Raw genomic sequence first — 23234 nt, 5'->3', positions numbered from 1 at the left:
TATTACAGCTGGCTGTTGCAATTACTTCTGAGTATTTTGTGTGTGTTATATTTAACTATAGTACAATCTATTTAATGCACTTTTTTAGACCACTTACCATTTCAGTGTATACAGCAGTGATAAAATAGATATGTGTTTTCTGCTGTTATGTAGCTAAGAGAAGTATTAGGCGTCAGTTGTAGCAGGAAAACTCAGTAAATTCATGTCAAAGAAAGTCCAAATAAATAGGGTTGCTGTGGGGAGATCTAAGTGAAGTTAGGTAATGAAAGTATACATGTATGAGCCTAGGAGAAAGAAGAGCTGCTGCATAAATCTCCCTATACCTGCTGTTCTAAATCTGTGGGCAGTGACTAACACAGCCCCTTCATTCCCCCTCTGCAGATACACCCAGTTACAGGATCTAAATGCGGATCGCATGGTTTTATTATTTTATCTGATTGCCACCACCTTATTCTCTCCCAAACAATTTAGAATGGCACCAAACCTAACTACAGTTGAGATTACTCTGCATGCCTGAAATTCTTTTGTCTTTGCACTGCAAAGGTCATACACAGAGTCTGTAGTGAGTGAATGTCCTCTGACTCTTTATTTAATTGCATGGGTTAGTCCTACTGGGTACCTATTATAGCCAGGATGAATGAGATACAGTTAAAAAAAGCATGCGAGCGGGGAAGGAAGGCTGGGTCAGGTTCAGTGCTACTGCCTATTGCTTCCAGTCCTCTTCTGGAACAAAACATGAAAGGAGACTACAGACATATCTCAGCTAACAACCTCTTCCCCATCCTAATTCATTTCTTAACCATGTACAGCAGCAACTCTGTGGATAAAACAACACCTACCAAAAAAATCACTCTGGATCTCACCAATATTTTACTGCTTTTTCCCATATTCTGTAAATTCCTGGTATTTTTTAGAAAAGCAAACAAAGCCTGATATAGGGCCAAAACCAAACTAACTTAGCAGCCACATTTAAAGTTATGCATGCGCTTTAACACCAGTCTAAGTCAGGAGCCGATATCCATGAATTAATTGCCTGCGATGATCACACAGGCCTTGGAATAGAATGGAATGACAGCTCTTACAATTACAATAATCATGTCCATCACTGGACATGAAATGTGTGCAACATGCCTCTGGCATGCCAGGGCTCCTGAATGCCATATGCTGTCCTGACCTCAGATGGGGGAATACTATCTGGCATAGAAGCCCTGCAATTTGGCACTGCAGACCGCAGGCTCTTGTCTCTCCCCCCTCACTTCCCACCCTACCTCTCTGACAATTACAAAAACAGTGATCCTGCAGGAATGAAGTCAGGCTACAAGACAGTCAGAGACTAGGAATGGGGCTGGCAACTCTAGAGACTGCCTGATGTATATCATTGCCTAAAAGCAAAATTGTGACAAATCAGGTTCTCCTCTACCTCTCACTAGGCAATGAGATCCCCTCCCTGGTCTCTCCACTACATACAGTGTCATGTCGCAGGTGTGCGCCTCCCTGCTAAAATCCTCCTGGAAAACACCATACCTCAGCCAAGAACGCTTCCCCCTGCGAAGCCCCTGAGCATGACTTGCTATTCTTGGCTTGTTCTGACCTCCTTTAATTTCCTGACCTTGTTCTGGAACTAGCTGTTGGTCCGCTTTTAATCACGCCAGACCAACCAAACAGCAATCTTCTCATACCACTGCTGATTTAGAAAGCCTTTGCTAAGCTGCTGCATTGGGAATCTTCCACCATACAGAGATCAGGTCACAGACTTCCTTCCAGGGTAGGTGGCACCATGTAGCTGCCAGCTCCAAGCTGGGACAGTAAACTGGGTGGGGTAGCATCCTAATATTACAGAATGCAATGTAGACAGAGCCTGTGGAATTACTAGTACCACTAATCTAACCACCTACATAAGGAAATCAAGTGAATCATCTACCTTACTGGTCTATCAAGCCTCAGACATACATATGATACTGGAAGTATAATGGTGGACTGGCTCACATGAATCAGATTTTTAAAGTGCTTCTAAATTACATGTTACAATTCAAGCTACTTAAAGATACATGCTCAGTTTGGGAGTGGTCCTCCTTCAGACAGAAAATATAAGGAATTTATTATTCTAGATGAACCACTGAATACAACGCTGCTTATTCCTACAAACAGAATATTTGTTGCAAGTTCTAAACCCAAGGAATTGCAGGATAATCTCATTATTCTACCACTATGTCAAACTTTTCAATCTACTTCAGTTAGGAAATATGAAGTAAGTATCTATACCTATAGTGTTGCTTTTAATTAAAGCTCTGTCAGGCAATTAGTTGGTAGATTCACAAATGACAAAGCTGATGCAAAGCTCTGAATCTTTTCACTCACAGATTGTTTGGTAAATTGCTTTATTTGCGTTGGATGCACTACTAAAATCATTCAAATTAGTATCCAATCTGTTCCTGTTACTGTACACCTGAAAGTGTAATAGCAAATCTGTCCTATTACAGCCAAATGACAAATATCAGAAAAAACGTTGCCAAGACTGCCTGGTTAGTCTGTGTTGAGGCCTGTGGATTCCCACCTGTTCTGTGCAATGTCACTGCGTATATTATGTCGCAGCACAGGCTAAGCACAGCTTGGAACACTGCAAGTGTGGGTGACATATGACATTCAATATGAATTCCCCTCACTTAATTAACATAATGTACTTTCTTTGACACACAAAAATTTCAGTAGCATATTCTTAAAATTCAGAAAATTGGCTTTGATTTCTTTTGGGGCATTTGTGTGTGCCATTCTGAAGAAGTAACAAGATTACAGTATTCACATTGCTCAACCCCGACATTTGAAGTGTCTAAACCTTGTGCCAAATTATTTTCTGCATATCCAAAGTGCTTGCATATACTCATGCTGATAGGTATGTCTTATCTCCTGACATTTCAGTGTTGATTTCAGAGTAGTTTTTTAAAGGCATAAAGACTATAAGTACATGTTTCCATGTGTTCTGTAACCAATTGCTACCAAATTCAGAATTTAACTTCTGACACCACACACACAGCCTTTGCTCATTGAAAGCAAATATCCATGCAGATATGAAGGAAGAAGGAATTTGAAAGGAAAAATAATAATTTGCAATTCCTGAACAACAGATGAAAAAATTGATAAACCTTCTATCTTGGAGAACACCTGCTTTTATTTATGTATAATCAAATTCCAAAGCCAGACATTGATAGCAACAGACGCCGCTCCCCACTTGCAAATGTGTATCCAGAGCTGACCAATTAAGTTCATGCTCAACGAAGCAAATCCTGATCCAGAGGTAACCCTACCCCTATTTTGCTAGTCTTCAGTGCTTTAAGACTCCTTATACTATGCCCCAGATATCCGTGCCTGACTTTGATCCTCACTGCTTTATAATGAGGTACGTCTTTTTATGAATTGGTTCTTTATTTAAACTTATGAAAATGAGATTTCAGATGTGAAAGCGTGCTACGCAGTGTACTTTTCACTCAGAAATGTGAGTCTCGCACTGCTTGCTAATGTGCAGATTGCATGCCACAAATCCACCCTCAATAGACATCCAATACAACCCTAATGAGGGAATGGATTCCTTCAAAAGGAGTGGGAAGAACAATGCAAGGTATTAATTTCATGTACCAATATGCATTGGTATGTACCAATATGCATACTAATTTCATGTACCAGTATGCATTTTCCTTATCCATGACTCAGAGCCTCCGGATGAGCTCAGAGCTAATGGTGACTCTGAAAATCAAGGGAATAGTCTTTATACGTACACTTGAGACAAAGATTGATGGAAATGGATGCCACAGTTACATAGGGAAGATGTACATTCGTGTGTGTGGTAATTAAAGAGGAATATAGTGGTCTAGCATAAATTACAAAACTCATAGTACTAATAGAATGGAGAAGTGTACGGTGATCTTTTTCATAATATATTGTTCTTGCATTAAGGAGTTCAGTGATTTCTAAATATAGCAGTATTCTGTAGCAGCACTACTTAGATAAACTGGAGTGGCAATGTTATTTAATCTAAAAATAGAAAAATGCTTCTCCCTAGAAATACCCAAAGACTGTAACTGTGGTTTCACAAGCAGCTTAAGGCAATCTAAGCTTGCACAGTCAGGGAAAGCAGCTGCCCTGTCCTCTCTTCCATCTCCGGCTGTTTGTTTCTGCCCTTCCCTTGCCAAGGCACTATGCTGTAAAACAACACCATGCCATCACACAGCCATTTGGTTCCCTGAACAAAGCTACTTTACATCTGACCAGCTCAGAGAACACTCAAACTCATTGAAAATTTGTACAGAGGTCTTAGGTATCATTTAGGTTCCATATTAATGAGGTGTGAGTGAGCCTAGAATCCAGAGATCCATTTTCATGCTTAAGCTCCTGACAGAGCGGATGCCTGCATGCCTCAAAATGAAATCCAAAGCAACTAGTGAGCTGATCAGGAGGCTGTTTGAAGCCACCATCTGAGGAAGTAATTGCCTACAGAGGGTCAAGAGGGAAATCTCGGTACAGTGCTGCAGGTACTCTGTTCCATCTACTTGTGTGTCACCATGCCGAATTTCCAGAAGGAAGTCAGGACAGATCATTGTCCTCTGCTAATGTGATCTAGCAGGGAGAACACCATGGTGGTAACACTCCGATTTACAAAATGGTATTAGTCCTTGGTCAGAGGTGGGATATCTGGCCTAATTCCTTCCTTGGCCAAAGGCAGTTAAACACAGATCTCTCTGAGGTGTGCTCTGGTCATCAGGCTAACATTTTGTTTGCTTTTGGATGAGGGCTGGAGTAAAGTAAATGGTCAGGCACTTGTGGAACTTGAAGTTGTGCCACTTGAAGAGAAAAGGGAATGTCAGGCTCATTGAGCAAGATAGGAAATGTGGCACTAATCCTTTAATGTAAAAAGAAACAAAGAAAGAACACACCTTAATGACATGATGACCAGTAGTAGGTATGAGAAACACAGCTCTGCATCTGAATGCGTGTGTGGGGGGGGAAGACTTAGCTTTCTTACAAGTGAGCTGCTAATTACAGTCAATTAAAAACAAAACAAAACAAAAACCTCAACCCAAACCACAGATATGTCTTATAAAACTTTAAGAGTCTGGTCTTTTTTCATGCATCCAGATACATGTGTCACATTCATTTACTTCTGCTGCAAGGTATTACTCACACAGAAGCCCCTACTTCCATCTATGCAAAGTTATGTGAATAATGAAAACAATTACAGGTATTTCTAAAATGTGTATATGACTGTCTTTTCACTGTCTCAACCAGAATGCCTCCAGGTCAAGTAGCAGAGATGCATGCCATAGCACCACCTGTCAGGGTTTTTGAAAAGGTACAGACATTTCATCATTCCAATTTTTGGGTTCTTCTTTCTTGAATTGTACAAAAGAGTGAAGAGGCTACAGAGCAATTTCTACTTCTTTCCCCTCCTTTGGGCTACAATGATTGCCTTTCATTTTTAAGATGCTTCCAATTGTTAATACCAAGAAGCACAAAATATACATTGCTGTTATAAATACCGTAAACAAGGAGACTTCTTGAAATCCTATGTCATGGGCCTTCTGCCATCTTTCCACATACATTAGGCACAGAACTCATCCTCAGCCTTAAAACTAGTTAAAGCAACCCGAAGACTATTTCAGATTGGACTCTTCTGCTAAACCAGTATCACTGCTGCTCCTTCCCTAAAAGTCTTTTTATGAGTTGCCAGTCAGATCACCCAAATTCTCAGTTCGAAAAGCAGGAGAATCAGCTACCATGTCCTCACATTTCCATGGCAGCTCTCACATCAATGCAGAACATCTCACTTACATGAATTCCCGAGCGCAAATCAATAGAGAATGTCCTGGTTTCAGCTGGGATAGAGTTAATTTTCTTCCTAGCAGTTGGTATAGTGCTGTGTTTGGGATTTAGTGTGAGAACAATGGTGATAACACACTGATGTTTTAGTTATTGCCAAGCAGTCCAGGATTTTCCAGCTTTTCATACTGCCCTGCCAACAAGAAGGTGGGGGGCACCCAAGAAGCTGGGAGGGGACACAGCCAGGATAGCTGACACAAACTGGCCAAAGGGATATTCCATAATATATGACGTCATGATCCATATATAACTGGGGGTTGGCCAGGAGGCAGCGTGGCTCGGAAACTAGCTAAGCATTGGCTTTGGGTGGTAAGAAACTGTCCTGTTCATCACTTGTTTTGTATATTCTTTTTTAAAAATTGTTATTGTTATGATCTTCCTTTTCTGTCCTATTAAACTCTTTATCCCAACTCATGTGTTTTACTTTTTTTTTCTTTTCTTCTCCTTTTCAATTCTCTCTCTCATCCCACTGGGTGGGTGGGTGGGTGGAGTAGAGAATTGAGCAAATGGCTGCGTGGTTGTTTTAGCTGGCAGCCAGGTTAAACCACAACAGAGAGGATACAGAAGAAAAGAGCAAGTATTAGCCACAAACTCTGCTGATCACCAGATTTGTATTGAAAAGACAACCATAAACTGCCTGTGCTAGTTAAAGATTGCATTCAATAACAGAGCTTTGTTCCTTTTTGTTTTGGAGAATGAAGATCAGTTGCAATATGTTATTTCTAATCCACTTTAACAACATAGAGTAAGAAGATATTTGAACAGGGAGACTAGGCTAATATCAGCTGCTCTTTGAAGCAGTCTATAAAAAAGGAATTGCAACTTCCATAATGAGGTAACAGCTGTATTCCTGGCTGTAAAATGTCTGGAATTCAATCAGATTAGAACTTTGCAGAGTATTTGCATACTCAGTTCACAGTTTTCTGCTCCCTGGACAGACCAAGACAGCATGGCTGGTCCCCCTTTGCAGTTAGAAGAGGAACTGGCTTGCTTTCTAAATAAGTACAGTTTTTCTACCTATCTTCTTAGCAAAATTGGCATTAATGGACAGCTTGGGACTCTACATTTGGTCACTGATTATAGCCATAAACAGCTACCAAGCCTGATGCAGTTCTGCTGTATTTAATGAGATAATTTGTGTATTTCAGAGTACTACATCTCAAATTTAAGCTTACAGCCCATCCATCAGGATAGGACGAGAAAGGCAGACAAAGAACACCCCAAATTTAGCAGCTATGGCTAAAGTACAAGGCAGGACACTGCAAGCTGTTTGTCCTATCTGAGAGAGGTTTTATAGGTCTAAGTCTGAGAAAGAAACGGAGGCTGCTGAGGGTGGCCAGGTGGCTGGCTGGTGGCTGACAAGCGCTGTGGCACCCTAACAGCAGCTGAGAGGGTATTAGTGATATTGCAGCATCTTAGAACACAAGGAAGTGTTTTCTAAAATAATCTGGTTTAGCTGGGCAGAAGGAAGTAAGGGGAGCTGTTTTCTTCTGAATCTGCTGCTCTTGCGAGGGCCTCGTTCTGGTCATTCTAACTGTAATCTGCTTCAGACTAGAGAAAGAAGTAGATATAATCAGCTACATATGGGACTCCTGCAGGTAAGAAATCTGCTATTTCCTGCAGCACAGCTAGAGGCATAGAAAATTTAGGTGAGATGTGAGATTTTATGATTGTATTAGCAAATATCTAAGTACCACTGAAGACACACATTACATAAATGGGATGGAATGGAACTACTCAGAACTGACTGTAGGAGCACCAGAAGGGAGGAGCACAGGTACAAAATACGACACGCACAGGTACAAATTACGACACACACAGCTATACTGAGATGCATGGAAGACTGTAGTCTTGTCAGACCAGCAGAATATTTCCCCTCCCCGTCTCATTCTGCACAGAGGGAAGAACAGAACTTATGTACCATGATGATCTATTTCCAACTATACTTCTTTAAATTAGAAATGTCTCTGATAGCAGAAATAGAACTCCTGATTTTTCATAGGCAAGAATAATTTGTAAATGTTTTTGCACTGAACAACCTTTTCGTAAAAAATATAAAATGGTTTTTACGAAATCAAAAGCAGAGTATGAAGGGTCTGAAAGTATTTAACTTAAAAATTTAACTTAAAATTTAACTTAAAAATTCCAGTTATGCTTCGTTTTCCAAGTTTAATTATCAAAACCTGCTAAGATCCTACTAGAAGGAACAGAACTTTTTTTTTTTAATAGTAGCCCAAAATGTCTCTTTTAATAATTCTTTTCCTTAAAAGTGGAGGCTTTTTTCTCTTCTTCTCATGTGTTCAGCCTTTAATTTGTCTGTTCAGACACAAGCAGTATTAGCTAGACTGTCACAATTACCCACATTTGGTAGCTAATTACTCCTTGAATGGTCTTAAGGCTACCAGCAATTTTAGTACAATTGGCAGCCTGGGGCCCCTAGGAGCTGTTCCAGCAACCAAGAATAGCTGGAACAGAGAGGCGGGCCAGCCATGACCCTTTCTCCTCAGCCACAACCTAACATATCTACTATGCCACAGGCAAGAGCAACACAGACACGAAAATATTCCCAAGTGGCTAAATGTACGCTCTTTATGGCCTTTTTAAACTAATGGAGTAGCATAAAGGGACTATGGGGAAATGGAAAATAGGACCTTTTAAATGCTAAAGCACTGGCAGGATGACTAATGATTTTTCAATTTTGCAATGTTCCATTAAAACAACAGTTCAAAACACTTACATGGGATCAGATTCTGACACAAGACTTTTATTCTAGTGTAATTTTATTCACTGATGCCTCATATTGCAGTAATTTACATCACTGCAATATGAGTGTCAAGTGGGTATAAAATGCTGACTTGATTTAGTAACATTTCATATGTATTTTAGACAGGTAGAAATTACTTCACAAGGGACACAGCAGTGTCTGTGATTTCAGTAAAATGATTCCTGCTGTATACTTGTGACATCAGTGGCAGACTAAAATTTCCATAAAAATTTAAATGAGAACTTCAGTTTTAAATACACTGTTAATTCAGATTATATTCTGCAAGTCCAAAGGGCAATACTGGGTTTGCAAAGAGCAAGGGATTCCTTTTAAAAAACTTCACAAGGGCATGAGACATCCCTTTCTAAGTGTTTCTGTAGCTACATCCTCACTGAAGAATTAGCTTGTTACCTCTGCTTTTCCTAATCCCTTCAATTTAGGCCAGTGTTCCCACCAAAAAAAATTATTAGGTATCAATCAGATTCTCAAAGAGAACTGATTCTTCGTGCATTGCATGACCATTTGATCTGGTGCCAGAGATGATCTGGTGCCAGCACCTGATGTACACAAGTTTGGGGGAAGAGTAGAATTGGCTCTTTCACTGGCTGCCCATTGTTACTCTGGATTAAGTGTATGGTAAAATTGCACCTCATTCAATGCAATTCTGGAAACTATTTTCTACTAAACTATGGAGACCATGAGAATTGACAGATGTTGCAAGATTATTAGCCCTCAAGTTAGTAGGTATCCATAGTGCAGAGTTGGCAACTACATTCTTTCAATTTAACTTTTAGCTTATCACTGCTGATGAGCAAACTGATACAAGTATACCTATGGATGCGTCAGCATTGCTGAAGTTGACTACAAGATGGACACTGGACTCTGAGCAACAGCAATAGCTCAGCTTAGCTGTCAGCAGCAACACCGCAAAGCTGTAAGTTTGAAGATAGATTGCCTTTGGCAGCAATATTGACTTAAGGTACTTCCAACAATTTTTTCTTCCTGCCTGCCTGTCCTGTTCTCTTGACAGCCATATGACTTTTATCAGCACATCTGTCTGTAAGGCCACACTGCAAATCAGGCCCAGGGAATTAAACAGGTATTAAAGAAAAATTCTGCAAAAAAAGCGTCATTAGGCAGTTTAACTTGAATCAGTCTCACGAGTCAGTTCTCAAACATACATGTAAACAGTTGTGTTGGCACAGCTGAAAGGGTGTCAGGAACAAACAGATGGCAGTTGAGGTGGGTCCTGGGAATGCCTTAAAACAGGTTGCTGCTGGGAGAAGTGTGCATGGAACAATACCTTTACTGTGTCCATCTTGGCACTGCGTACCTGCATATGCATTGGCTGGTTCCAGGGCTACAGTCCATGACTTTACGTACTGCAAAAAGTTGAGGAATCAGTAATCCTTTCCCAGTGTTTGTAAGGGAATTTGCCTGCACTTCTGGGAGTAGAGCAGGGATTGGAGAAACAGCACTGTTCTTAGCACCTGATTGCAAATCGTCAGCCTAAGGGAAAACAAAAGTAAAACATATCAAATTTGGGTTCCACTGAAGTACACATGCAAACCTTGGCCCTCCTGACTAACTATAGCAAAAGATACTCCTCAGGTCATTTCCCCAGTGGGAGCTATGCTAAGACCATGTCCAAAGCACTGCACAAAATCCTCTCTGGCTCTAACAACCAGGCGGCTTCCCAAACTAACTCTATGGTGTCCTGCATCATGACTTCCTGCCCTTTGTGCTCCCCTAACACCAGAGTCCAAGACTGGATGAAGAGACAAGAGCAGCAGATTCTGCAGAAGGATAAAATTACTTCCTGAAATGTTCCTGGTAATGGATTGGATAGTAGCATAGACAGATTGTAGGATAGATAGAACAGATATTGTGAAAAGAAAAAAAAAAATCATAATGAGGATAGTCAAACACTGGATCAGGTTATTCAAGGACGTCTACTGACTCTCCATCCTTGGAGATATTCAGAACTCAGCAGGACAAGGCCCTGAGCAACCTGATCTCAAATGGCCTTGCTCTGAACCAAGGTTGGACCAAGTGATCTCCAGGATTCCTTCAAACTAAATTATTCTGTGATTCTGTGACCAAGGAGCACCATGTACATGAGACTGATGAGGCTCTAAGTGCAAAAGGTAACATGGTTTAAACTGGGTAATGCTCGGGATTAATCCCAAAGAGCAGTCAAAGCAAACCCTCAGCCTATCCTTTCATCACTTACCCATTTCCCCAAGCTCTTCTTTCTTTCTTGACCTTCTCCTTTCTTAAAGTTTTTCATAAGGTTACCAAAATTTCTTTTTCTATCATCATCTGTGGGCAAATCCTAAGTTAGGTGTGCTATTATCATGGCTATGCAATGAGATTTAAGCACATTGGGAGTTAACAGCATAACAATTATAATAATTGTATGTAATTATAAATTGTGTTGTGTAAAATGTTTCTGTGCATTTTGCCTTACTAGTGCCATGTAAGGGTTTTTTAATAAAAAAGATTTATATCTAAAAAAGGTTAATTAGGTTTTTAAGGATGAAAAAATGCACTGGTAAGACATTACTGCATAATGACAAATTATTTCTTGTGTGATCTTACTCATACACATTTTGATGATAGGGCATGTTCTCTGGAGGCTGGTATGGTTGGCATGGGAGCATAAAGAAGGGTGACTAGTTCACTGCCGAAACTACCAGTATATAAGCTGGCTCTTACAGGTCACCATTTGAAGCCACCATCATTTTAAGCATGTGTTAAGAACGGGCAGTCACCTAGAGGGCTGAAGAGGGAACTTTGAATGAAAGAGGGAAAAAAGTTTGTGGCTTCCTGCCTTACTACTAGGAAAGAAACTGTCATTTGGAGTATGTAAGGATGATAGTAACTTAAATAGAGGTAAGCAGCATTTACAAAAGCTAATCCACATCACAAAACCTATCCACATGACATGTTAAGAGCACCAAATTGCAGGAATGAAAAGAAATACTATGTGTACACAATATCACATTTACACTAATATCTTACAATGGTAAGAACAATGGTTCTTAAACTCTTCTACAGTGCAGCTTACAGCCAGAGTATTTCTTTGAGGGAAGACCGGTCGCCAATAGGGACATTGGGAGGAAGGTAAGCAGAAAGGAGGAGGGACACAGGACTACGTCCATACCTGAGGGTTCAAGTTTTTGTGTACCAAAGATCCTTGGAGGGGTGGTTATACAAGCATTCCTCAGTCACACCACACTAACTATTCTCTTCCACATTGTCCATGTCCAAAAGAAGAGCAAGTTGTCAAGGTCTTTTAAAAATATCCTATTTAGTTTGAATTCTGATAAAGGCCCAGCATGTATCAGTTCTCTTCTTTTTGAATATCTTCAAGTCTTTTGCTCTAATGTGATGTTGCATGAAGCCTGCCTGTGACCCAACTCAATTCACAAGTTCCCTCAAAAAGTTTGAATTCTAGTTTTTCTTGTACTTTTGCCTCTTCCATAGAGCAAGAAGACTTAGGACCTCAGCACAGCACTTGTTTCCTGTGTAGGTACAGTTACGTAAGTATTATAATTAAGCAACAATATAAGATTAAATGAACACTGATTTTAATAGTTAAAGGTGTAACACAAATTTGCCATTATTCTATAAGAAATTGCATCAGGAGAAATCACATATATGGTTTTTTCACATCACTCTCATTCCCACTTGGTTTACCAGAAATCAACAGGCCCTATCATCCAAAGAGATCAGACGGTCCTTGTAGTATCCTGGCCAGCCATACTCAATAGTCTTCAGTAGCTTCACTCCTGAGTCTCTGAGCACCAAAAATGGCCTATCTAAAAGAATGCCTCTATGTCTGCTGCTTAGTAGCTGGACCCATTCAGTCCCAAGTGCATTGTAATCACACATAGGATGGCTGTTGTTTCTCTTGCAGGTGGAAGTCAAATACATAAATCACATTTTGGATTAAGTATCTACATATGTAGCAAACTGCTATGTATCACCAGAGCTTAACTTAGTATATTTAATCAACTTTCTCTTGGAAGTGTTTTCTATTGATGAGCTTTCATGAAGCATTGCTTTTTGCAAAATTCAACCCCAAAGCATGCTTCAAGTTATCCTCTCTTCTTGTACACATTTAGTACTTGCATATAATGACATGTAATTGCAGTTAAAATAGCACTGCTAGTACAGATTACATTGGAATGGTTATGAATGCAAGCCTGCGTCTAGCGTAAATGATGTAAGTGCTTTGTATGAATTGAATAGTGGTACGCTGCCAGGAGTCTAGGTTATTCCTTCACAGGAAGCTGTATTGAAATTACCAATCTCAGTACAATCTGGCCCCATTCTGAGAACAAACATAAGCTTTTAAGAGGTGGTAGTGGTAGAAGAAATAGTAGAATGCTAAAAGATTCTTCAGCTGTGCCAAGGATGACTTTGCAAAGTTCACTGAAATGTATCAAGAGAAATGGAATGGTTCTTCAACTTCTAAAAAGGATCTTCTGTGTTCTCCTGAAGTGCTATCTTAGTAGAATTACAACTCTACAAACTCTTAACCAAGATCTGCATAATAGGAATTATTGCTGAATTTGGGATGTGCAATGCTTACATTAGATGGGTATGTTACTTACTAATAATTCCAATTTTTAGGGTCTTGTTCTTGTAAAAGTTTTATTAGCATAACTCTGTCAGTTAGAACATTTTCATTAATGTTGTTATACCAGCACAATTGGTATAGATGTAGTCATACCAGAACAAAGCTGACTTACAGCCCCCAGTACATGCTGTACTTTTGAAAAGTATTTCTGTATTCATATGACTGCATCTAGTTCAGGATACCTTTTGCTATTTTAACTTGTTCCCTGGAATGGAGGTACAGGTATGCTCTCACCTTGAGTTTGTCAGGAGCAATCCTTCTTTCAGTTTATTCCACACTGCCATACGCTTTTGCCAAGTCTGCTGTAAGTTCCCAGCTCCATTTGTTTTCATACACTATGTAGTTTGGAGGGAAAAAAAAAAAAAATCAGTGGCACTGCCAGCTTTCACAATCCCTGCTATTCTTCATTTAAATCAGTTCCATGGGCTAGTCCACTCTGCACCAAAAAAATTGCTGTGCTAGCCTAGTAAAGACTGCAGTGCAGGTGCAGAAATGAGTAGCCAGGGTTGCCTGAACAATATCAAGCAGTACTATCATTGAATGTTGCATTGCAGTCGGTTACAATTCCTTGGCCAAAGACAGACAATACTGCAGTGACAAAAGTAAATTCATTAATTCTAATGGAATTTAAATGACAACTGACAAAATACCAACAAAATCTTAAATAACCTCAGCCAATTTTATATCACAGTTAGTAAAACCTGTAAACACCTACTGACGGATTTGGCCCTTCGATGTAGGAAATCTCAAAAATCATCTGGTTCACACTGTAATATTCTTGTTTACTATCTTCACCTCCAGTAACTAGTGTCATGACAATTCATCTTCAGAGTGAAATGCCAAGGATCCATAATATGACACAGTCGCTGCATATGTAAAAGAAGAAACATGGCGGGAAGCAAAAAATCAAATCCTTTTTCTTTCATAATATTGATCCAAACCTAACCCCATAATTTCAAGAATTATGTTCCTAATTATCATTACAACTCTTTCTTACCCATCTCATTATTTATATTTATACATGAGTACACTTGAGATTTCTATACAAATCATATTCTGCAACATTTCTGTATTTGCCTAAGGTGTAAAATATAATTTGAATTTCTTTGCCTCTGAGGAAATAATTGTCAGTCTATTTACAGCTGATCAGATATAGACATGCTCTGGCTTGAAAAAGATTTGTCTGAGGACAAACAACAGGTTTACAACATATTAGGGTGGTAGGCTATCATTCTGTGAGATAGTAAATAGCTTGAAGAAATAATTTTGTCCCAGGAGAGTCCCTATCAGATGAGACATTGTCTGTTTGTACCACTCTAACTTTATGTTGGATCAGGCATACTTTATCCTTCTCAACTGACAGAAAGCTGGCATAAAATCGGAATAAACACTGTAACATATGCTCCGGCTGATTCGATAAAAATGCAGTCGTGTGCTCATGCCAATATAGATCAAATCTTTAGTGCCAGGAAATCCAGCATGCACAGATTTTATATTATTTAGTGCAGAACCACAGCCTTATATTGCTTCACTTTTTCCTATAAATTAATTGGTTTTTAATTACTTTGTTATGGACACAAATAACAAATACAGGTTTGTTTGAAATCTCCCTGACAAATGCTTGTGTGGAGTGAGCCTACTTTAGTATAATGGTTCTCCAGACATGATCTCCAGACAGCATGAATGTCTCTTTCATAACACTGGCATGCATGATTTAGTATCTTTATTGTCTAAACAAAAATTAATTTACTGGAGGCAAAAGAGACCGTAACACCCCTCTGTAAAAAGGATGTTGGATTAGCAGTATATCTGCACCACTGGAGATACACTCATGTGCAATGTACAAATTTTTGTGTTATTTTTCTCCTCTTTGCAGCCACTAACAGCACTGAAACTTCTGCAAGACTGCATTGAACATAGATGTTAACAGGAAAGTTCCCAAATCCTTATTTGTATTAAAGGCGACGTCTCTCTCTGACTCTCTCCAGGCTGTTTCTGTCTAATGCCTCTCCAGCTTCCAATTCTAACAAACTGATTTTAAAATTGTAATATTGTATTGCTTGTTTGGAACATGGATTTCCCATTTAGATTCAGCCTAGCCCTCCCTGGTCATTATTCAAAATGAAAAGGAGAAGATAGGGGTGCAAAGAGATAAAATATGGATAAATACACACTGAGCCTGCTTTTCCAGTGTCTTGTGTTTTATTCAGTCGTACACACCCCCACTAGGTGAGTGCAAAATGCAGGTCAGGGGTTCCTATTTTGATTTATTATTATACTCTTCCTTTGAAGAGTTAAGAATGAAAGATTTGCAAGGTGTGCTAGTCTAACTCACTTGTTGCTACAGTATCTAAAAATTTGCCAGGAATGTATTGAGGAAAGTGTGTATTTAACAGCAGGGTGAGCTTTAAAAGGCTTCAGTCCCTTCCCACTCACCCTCCCTCTCCTTGGGTAGTGCAGGCTAGCTGGCAGGCATAATCCTGTTCATATGATACAGTAGCAACCACATGACTGAGCAGCTCTGTCATCTCAGTGTAGCTGCACCTGACCCTTGACTAATGTTACCATCATCTACCATATGCTTGGTGGTCTTTGTATCTGTCTCTTCCAAGGGGAGGGATGTAAAACACACGTACAGGAGTGTTTTGCTTACACAGCATTTTGTTTTGTTTGGTGCTTTCTCTTTTTCGGGCAGTAGAGAATAAAGGTTTGCATCCTTATAACACATAAATAAAAAATGAATTGGAATGAGAGAACTAGTTAATATTACCCTTCATGAAAATGTTCCCTGTAAAATACAAAGGATTGGGTTGACCTGTTCTAGAGTACTTCAGTAACCATTAAACCTGCCTGCTTAACAGGTTTACAGATTGGTTGATTTACTCTTCTTTAAAACATTCTCCCATAACAGCCACTTCTTTATGACTAAGTGGACAACCAGTATCTAAACAAACAAATTTATTAATATTAGAAACATATAAAAGGAAATGTTTAAGAACAATGCTATCAAACCTCCTGTTGGATAACAAAAATGTTTTTTAACTACCTAGTACAGTTGGCATGCCAAATGCAAACTAAAGCTAAATTGAAATCTGTGAAAATAAAGTCTATAAATGCACTGTCATAATTTTTATGTGCTATCCTATACAGGCTGTTGCTCAGGGATCTCATCGTTAGTCTCTATAGAATCTGCATCTGCACATAAACTTTAGATGCTGGAAACTATTCATTACCCTTCTAGCAAGTGCCTTCTTTCCTCCCTTTTTCTCATGCAGTTGTCAGATTTTCTTAACCCTTGTTCCTGTTGTACCTGCAGCAAGTCTTAGAATTTGGTGTTCCTCTTTTGCATTTCCACAGCGATGTCATTGGCAATGACACGCACTTGTTTGCTCTCTGTAGCAATGGCTTTCTCAGTCTCCTAACTGGCCCTTCCATACTCAGAGAACCTGAAAAATTAGAGAAAGAGAACTCATTAATCAGAAATTCCTAAGAAAAATGTTGCCCAGCTTCTTTGCGATAAAGGCCTCAGTTTACCAACTTTAACAGGATGGCTATGCTGTCTTTTTAAGCAAGGAGAAGGTACTCTGTTCATGTAGAGGAATTTCTTCAGCCAATGAAAAGAAGATTTTGTAGACCTTGGTGACAATACCACATATCAGTGAATGTGAGTGTTAATAAGAGAAGTGACCCAGCAAAACTCATCTTATTAACTAAACAAATTGACCAAAACTCTGGCTGAATAATAAGTTCGTAAGTATTATTTATTAGAACGTGGCAAAGGTTACTGAGGAGTTGCTGATGTAATTGCTGCTACCTGATAAGTATAATCTGGCTGTATTCTGCAACTTCCTCTCCTTTCCTCATCAAAAACGGAAAAATAGAAAAGAAAGGCAAAACTGAAAAAAAACATGGACTTTGCCACAGAGGACTTCAGCCATTTACTTCTCACTATCAATGCTTGCCAAAGAACAGAAGCTGCATGTGTGCACAGTTTTCACACACCCCCCTCAAAAAAAAAAAAAAAAAAAAAAAAAAAAGACTTACAAGGACAGACTGACTTTTGGTGGTGACTTTGAACTCTGACACATTTCGTCCAATGAAGAGGTCTGTTACCAGTAGCCTAGTTATGACTTAACTCTGTCTCAGTTTCCCATTATGTGTGAATGATGTAGTTCTACAGATTACAAGATACTAAAGAAAAGGCATCTAATCATATGAATGGTAATGTATGCCTATTTCAAATCATTAAGTCACTACTATGACACAATTACAGTTGGTTGTATATTTACCATTCCCCCCCCCCAATAATGATGTGGACTTTGGGATAGAAGAGAGGCAATAAACTCCTGCATAAGCTGCTTAAATGGCTTTTGCTGTTAACAGAAGCCAATCTCTCCAGGAAAACCAACACTGTAACAGATATGGCTAAAAATGTATGTTAGCTTGAAACATTGGTTGCTTCACTTTAAACCTGTGGAGGTACCTGTGAATTCATTGCCAAAATCTCCTAGGATAGCTAGCAACCATTTCTGAAATGAACCCAAAACCAGATCTATTTCCCACCACTATTTATCAAACACAGGTCTGTGTTAATGGTCAGCTAAGAGTCATCAGCTTGTCAAAACAGGGGTTCATTAGCTGTCTCTCTGAACAGTAGCCTTCAATAGTCCATAAACAAAATTTTAATTTAAGACTGAATAGAATATAAAATGCCTCAAAGACTTAATGGAACTGAGATGGAAAGGCAGGTAGGCAGGACAAAGAAACACAAGAATGCAGAACAGGAGGAATGCCAGTAGCGGCCTACTTCTGTTTATGATCTTTAGCTCACAGCTAGCACTGTTGTGTATCAACATGAACACCTACAGACAGAACAGCAGCTGAAGTAGAAACCTGCGGACAACCTAGCGGATGATGGTTGTGTTGAACCAAGAAAATTACCATAGCACTTTTGAACATGAGTGATATCATGCTACAGAACAAAATGTACATGTAAACACAGCAGTATCTTGTAAAGGTAATCCAAAGACAGAGTTAAAATGCAAAAACAAAAAACAAAAATAGCGCATCACCTGAAATTGGGCTCCATCAGTATTACCTTTAAAACTAAATGAAAAGTGTCTATGTTGGTGGTGTTTCCTATGGGGGAATCAAACCAACCAACGCACCTCTTTTTAAAACTAAGATAAGGTTACTAAAATTATTACATTTGTGAAATTAAAGCCACTGGAAAAGCTCTCATTGACTTCATAGAATTTAACTGTATCACTGCACAGATAAACATAATCTGGTTACTTAAGCACTTGGTTTGCCAGTGTTGTAGTAAAATACACACAGTACAATTCTGCCCAGTATGCAAAAGGTCATACCTGTACGGTTGAGAACTGAGTTAGAAGAATGTAAATACTTAAATTATTTGCAGTTGCATTAAGGAGTTCAAAATATTTTCTGACTTTAATTCTACACTTTACATACAATATTTCATTATCTATAGTGCCATACACTACCAGTGCTAAGGCAAGAATACCCATACCTGAGCTCATGATCTGCAGTATACCAGCAAAAAGTCTACCTCCCAACCCTCTACACAGGTCTTATCCCCAATCTGCTTCCTGCACTCTTAGTGTAACTTGCTATTTTTGTCATCTTTGTGTTCCTTTATGGAGACTTGGGAAAGAATATTTTTCTGCAGCTCTTACATAGTATCTGTACTGTCTACAGATATATCCTACAATACAGTGAGGTTATATGATCTAATGATAGTCCTGCACATATAATATTTATCCTATAAGCATCTAAAATCAAATATGAAAACATAGTTGCTTGGTGCAGGAGCGTGCCCTATTTATACTGAAAATCTACCTTCTTCCTCACAGATAGGTATACCAAAGGCCTGCCTGGGTACTTTCTCTGCTGTGACAGGATATTAAAAAAATTTAGATAGATCTACATGTAACGCCTAAAATAAATATGAAATAAAGATGTGTTAAGGAATGTAAGCAGATACTATTTTGAAATAAGACATCAAGCATTGCATTGACCTCAACAGTAAGCATTTCCAAGCTGTATCACCTTAAAACAAACTCTTAAAACAAAAAAAAAAGCTGGGTTTAAAAATATCCAAAATCAATGGAGCTGATTGATTGTTCTATTATTCCAAATTTACTGAGGCATCCCTACATTCCTTCATACACAGTTCACTTCCTAATCTACCCTGAACGTAGCCTGTCTTTGTGTGATAAGAGATGTTTCTTCAGCTTCAAAAGCAATGGAAAATAAACTTCAGCCATGATAGTGGCTTGTATCAGAGTTCAATTTCTGTTTGTAAATTTGTGCTCTTGTTGTACTTTTCCCTGAGTTCAGTCTTCTTTCCAGAGACTGTAATAGGCAGTGTTCAAAAAGAAAAAGTGAAGAACATAACTCCAACTTGAGGCATTCAGCTCCTAATGGAAAAGTCATCTAGAAGCATCCTACCTGCTTCTCATTAAAAAAAAAAAATTATTTCATGTGTGAGCAAACAAAGCAGGTGGCAACTGATCTATTTATAAAATTCTTAGGACGAAGGTACAATAGTCAGTCGTATATCTGACATTATAACACAGAAGGCTCTATTCTGAAGAATAAAACATATACGGATGTAGAAAAATATTGAACATCTAACACTAGTGAACAAATAACTCTAAAAGATACTACTTTGTTGTTGTTGCTAGAACAAATCATGTCGGATATGGCAGAGAGACTGCTATGAATGTTAATGGCTATTAACCTTCAAGAACTAGAGGATAAACAAATAACAATAGATGAGATTGCATATGAATATAGTGATAAATTATTCATTTTCTCAGTATTATCCAAATTTTGTTAAGGAAAAAAATCTTATAAAATTAAATAATTACTCAAGAACAACAAAAGCTATAATATGTAATTAGAAACCTGGTAATATACTTTCACATATATTTTTTCAGGGCTCACTAAGGTCTCTACGGGAAACTGTGATATGCGAGTTTTACTACTTTGTTTGCTCTACAGATCAAATCCATATGAATGAATTAGGAATGCATTAATTTCAGAATTTGGAAAATTCTGTGGGTTTGGGGTTTTTTTCACTAATAACGCAGAATGCTCAACTTTCCTTTCACTCCTCTAATCATATTGCTGTAAATACTCCACTGACACTCACAATTATATGCATTAGCAATACCTGGGCTCCCCGGTCATGGATCAGGATCTATGACAGCTGGCTGTCAATTAGATCAAAATAAGATTTGTTTACACCAAAAGAACCACCAAGAAGTGCACAGAAAGAACAGTGGAAGCAATACAGTAATGCTAAGAGACTTTGGGACACCCTTTAAGAGTTGTAGGTTTATAGAACCTAACTTTTATACTTTACAGGGACAGATTTTTTGTCTTGGCAAACCAAAGACAGGGAAGGAAGAAACACTGGAAAAAGTCACAATGGAGAAACTGGTTTTTTTCTGGCATTTCTCTGGCAGGTAAAGCTAACAGCAGAGTAACAAAATTTGACCGAAGTTGAAACTAGTCTGCCCAAAGACAGGAAGATATTTGCTTGTCATATTTGAGTTACCAGAACGTGAGTGCCTGTCTTCTAATGATGCTGTTCTGGTACTGAAGGTGGATGCAGCTGCATTGGGATCTTAACCTCCTTGGCACTTCGTATTTGGACTTGTCTGAGGTATACCACTAACAAGGGAGCAACCAGCCAGTGTTTCTCCAGTTCGGAGTCTCCGTGTTTTCAGTGGTTTCTTTCTGCTAGGTTTGGAAAGGTTCTAATCCAAGTATACTTAGTATTCACATTATATTATTTCTAAGGTATTTGTCTATTTTCTAGTGTTTAAATTCTTTCAAGTAAAATTCTTCTAAACCTTCTTGTCCTTAGGGTGGGTTCCTGGAACTCCTCCTGGTTTCCAGCTCTTATCTGGGAAACAAAAATAGCCACCATTTTGCTGTGCTAGACCCAAGGCTCACAGAAATAAATCGAGGTATTCTAGCCAAGCCCAGGTAGCAATATAATCTCTTAAGAGGGCAGACAGAAGAGACAAATGAAGGCTAGAACGCTTACAGTAGCTATGCTGATATCTGAAAGAATTCCTTCCAGAATATAGCAGAACCATGTGCTTTCAAAGAAATGCCTAGAATAATCTAGCCAGTCTGTATGAATTTAGAGATAATATCGTGGTAGGCAGAAGGGTAACAGTACTTCATATCCCTTGTTCTTGTTTTCTGAATCTATTTTTAAAATACAAAGGAAGTTAAGGTTAAGAGAACATAGTAAGATGTTGTGGAAAATCTAAATTAAACTCATTAAGGAGGCAAATTCGGAGGTATGAGTACAACTCTGTCTTTTTCTGACCTGCACCATAGCTATGCCCAGACAATCAAAACATATTATGATTCTGTGATAAAAACTGTTGTTAACCACAAGCCGTGACTTGTTGAGATAAAAGGACTTTCTTAATAGAGTTTACTTGTACGTATATTAAATAGACCCTGCTTAGTTAAGAGGAATAGTAGTAATATTTTAATTGCAGTTCTTTAACTGGCAAGAATTTAATCATGTTTCCTCACAGAGGTAGTCATTACTGAACTGGCTCAGGGAGCAGGAGATTAAACACCTAATCATTACACAGGGTGTTGAAAATGCAGAGCTTTATGGAAATGCTAAATATCATTAATGTTATTTTCCACTGGTTTGAGTCTCTTGCATCTGTCTACCAGCTTTTGTGAAAAACATTCTAGTTTTCCAACTTTTGAGACTGAATTACATAATTGTGAATTCTTAAGGCTGATGTTATTAGGCATGGATGCTTCACCACCACACAGTTACGTGGAATATCAGTGTTTCTCAAGTCCAAAGTACCCCTTGTATCACATTGCAACCACAGGGAAAGCGGCTGAGCCTGGCTTACATTACGCATTTGTAGAGCGGCTCTTGATGAGACAGTCAGTTTTGCTTGGGTACACATTCACAAGATAAGAGGAACAGAGGGGCTAAATTCTGCCCAGGTCCTTGTCTGCCCAGCTGATAAGTGTCATCCTACTGAGATGCAACCTACAAGCAACCACTCTCTCCTTGAAAATAATAAAAGCTTTAAGTCTTTCTCCTCACCTAACTGAGCAAACTCACTCCCAGCCATAGGTTGTACTTAACAAGATATACTAAAGCCATCCACGTGCTGCCAATGCTACATTTCACAGCACAAGAAGTAACTCCCGTGGATTAGCCTACTGTTAGCAATCATCCCGTTTTCTGACAGCAAAAAATGGAAGGGTATATTTACCCTAACCAGTGAAGCGCACAGAGCAGTCCCTTGAGCTACCTCCAAAAGTTTCCCTCAGGAGCGGCTGCTGTGTCACCTCAGAGGCACGCCTGCGTTCACTCAAGCGGACAACAAAACCACCTCCGCATCAGAGCTCTGGGCAGACGTGTCACTTACACAGCAGCCCCCGAAAGGGCGCTGCACAACGTGGCTGCACCACGGTGGCCAACACCGCCGGCCTTCGACCCTTTCCCTGGCGGTGGAGGCACGCGTGTCCTGCAGCCCACCCCGTGGATCTAACACTCTGCTCCACCGCCCTCAGAGGCTGCCAGCCGGCGCGTCGAGCCGCGCCGCCCACAGCCCCCTCACACCACACCGCCTCCTTCCCGCTTTTACTGCCGCAGGCGGCGGTGCCCGCTCACTCCCGTGAGGGGAAGCGAGGCGGCGGCTGAGGCGAGCCACGAGCGGGCCGTTGTGGCGGTTACACCGCACGAGACGCTCCCCCTCAAGCTCCCGCCAACGCCACCTGGCCGCGCGGGGGGCTGGGGCGGGGGAAGCCACGCAGGCGCGCTGCGGCAGCGCCACCTCTCGCGAGCCGAGGGCCGTCTGGCTGGCGGGGCGTGTCCCGTACCCAATTCTCCCGCCGGGCGTGAGCCTGCCGGGGGCGGTGCCG

At 39.7% G+C, this 23234-nt stretch overlaps 1 long non-coding RNA gene across 1 annotated transcript; it reads right to left on the bottom strand.

Annotated features, from left to right (window-relative positions):
- Positions 1 to 16130: 16130 nt before the first annotated feature.
- Positions 16131 to 22665, bottom strand: LOC142601654 (uncharacterized). Its single transcript, XR_012835195.1, has 3 exons — positions 22583 to 22665; positions 16591 to 16726; positions 16131 to 16224 (listed from the first exon to the last, which is right to left on the bottom strand). It is a non-coding gene; the product is annotated as an uncharacterized LOC142601654 (long non-coding RNA).
- Between the last annotated feature and the right edge of the window lie 569 nt (positions 22666 to 23234).

Source organism: Balearica regulorum, chromosome 4 (assembly GCF_011004875.1).
Source record: "Balearica regulorum gibbericeps isolate bBalReg1 chromosome 4, bBalReg1.pri, whole genome shotgun sequence".
Taxonomy (NCBI): domain Eukaryota; kingdom Metazoa; phylum Chordata; class Aves; order Gruiformes; family Gruidae; genus Balearica; species Balearica regulorum.
Note: the sequence above shows the minus strand (reverse complement) of the source record. Positions and strands in the feature narration are given on the sequence as shown.